Source organism: Zalophus californianus, chromosome 15 (genome assembly GCF_009762305.2).
Source record: "Zalophus californianus isolate mZalCal1 chromosome 15, mZalCal1.pri.v2, whole genome shotgun sequence".
In the NCBI taxonomy this organism is placed as follows: Eukaryota; Metazoa; Chordata; class Mammalia; order Carnivora; family Otariidae; genus Zalophus; species Zalophus californianus.
Window position 1 is genome coordinate 24491154 of NC_045609.1, and position 2163 is coordinate 24493316.

Genomic DNA, 2163 nt, shown 5'->3' on the forward strand with positions numbered 1-2163 from the left:
TGCTATAAAAGCATCTAATGTGTATCTCACTTGTATACTTATATGGCTGGTGGAAAACTTGGAAATGAATAAGGACAATCAAGATGGCCAAATATGTCCTTAAGACAGACAACTAAAATCATCATCTAATGAATGGTCTTCCAGTAATTAACTTTCTGCCATAATTAGTGTTGTCTTGAATAAAGCAAATTAAAAATACTGGATATTAATAATGTAGTGGGGTTTTAAATGGAGAAAAACAGTGCATCTAGAAAACATAAATGATTTTCAATGTTTGGATTCTACTAATCTAATTTGGACCACCTTTTCCTCTGAGGACAATTAGAAAAGCTAAACAAAATAATTAAGAGTGCTCGAAAGCATTTAAAAGCTCACAAGTGAGTAAATTAGCTTTTGTTAAAAAAAAAAAAGGTAAACTGAGGGGCACCTGGGTGGCTCAGTTGAGCATCCGACTCTTGATTTTGGCCCAGGTCATGATCTCAGGGTCATGAGATCAAGCCCCACATGGGCTCTGCACTGGGCATGGAGCCTGCTTAAGATTCTCTATCTCCCTGTCCCTCTTCCTCTGCCCCTCGCCCCGAACTTGCGCATGCCCGTGCACACTCTTTTCTCTTGCTCTTTAAATACATACGTACATACATACATAAAACTCCTAGAAGTGAAGTAACTGGATCAAAGGTCATGAAAAGTATAAACCTGGTATATGTTATAAAATTTCTGTCTGGAAGAGTAATACTAATTCAAACTGCTAGCAGCATTTCCTGAGAAATAGTAACTTTTTTTTCTTAATTTTATTTAAGTAAACTCTACGCCCAATGTGGGGCTCAAACTCAAGACCTCAAGATTAAGAGTCACATGCTCTACCAGTGGAGCCAGCCAGGCACCCCTTTATTGTAGCTTTGCCAACATGAAGTGCTAACTTTTCTTCATCAGTCTCAATTAACTGCAAAATAATAATGTTCATTAATTAATTAGACAAAATACCTATCCAGGAATACACTGGCAAGCAAAACAGACCTAGTTTCTGATCTCTTGGAGTGTATAGTTTGGTATAGGAGATAGATACTGAACAAATAATTATGCAAATTGAAATATAATTACAGATAAATGTACTATAGGAAATGACTAGAATACTTAAGAGTGGTTTGAGATGAGGTGAAGATATAACTGGGGGGTTAGCATGGAGGTGACATGATTGGATTTGAATTTTGAAATTTTCCCTCTTTCTGCAATATGGAGAATAGATTACTGAACAATCAGAATGCATCAGGGAAGACCAGGTAATTGGTTATTGCAAGAAAAAGAAATGGTAATTCCATCTAGAGTATTACAGTAAGAAGTTGAGAAGTTGAGGAATAGATCATTGATATTTTAAGCTGAGTTTGATTGTTACTAAAATTGAATACTTTTCCATATGTTGATTGGCATTTTATGTTTTGTGTCTGTGTGTAAGAGCAGGAGCAAGCAAGGGCAAAAGAAAGAATTAGAGCTGGAGAGAGACTAATCTATTCTTGGTTTTTTCGCTCATTTCAGTTGAGGTTTTGAGCATTTCCTTGATTTATTTCTGAAAGTCTTTTATTGGTGACTATATTTCCCTCATAATATTCTAAAGATTTTATTTATTTATTTTTGCAAGAGAAAGAGAGAGAGAGCAAGAGCAAGAGCAGGGGGAGGGGCAGAGGGAGAAGCAGACTCCCCACTGAGCAGGGAGCCTGATGTGGGGCTCCATCCCAGGACCCCATTATCATGACCTGAGCCACCCAGGCGCCCTCCATCATAATATTCTGAACGATCAAAGAAAACCTAATGGTATAAACTGCAAGCCCCCATTTCTCCTGTGTGCCCACAGGTTGGCTAGGGAAGCCCTGCTTCAGGCTTATACAAGTACAGGCTGTTCCACATCTCTCATTCTGGGACCAGAGTCATTTTAGGACATGCTTATGTCCAAGACAGATGACAGAAGCACAGATAGCCAAGCCAAAGTGTGCATATTTAAAGCCTCTGTTTTCATCAGATCTGCTAACTTTCCATTGGCCAAGTCAAGTCAGGTGGCCAATCCTAATATCAACAAGGCCAGGATGTTGACTCACCTATTTTACTTGGAGGCTTTGCCAAGTCTCATGGCAGAATGGATAACGCACACTCCTCTTATAGAGAGGGTGT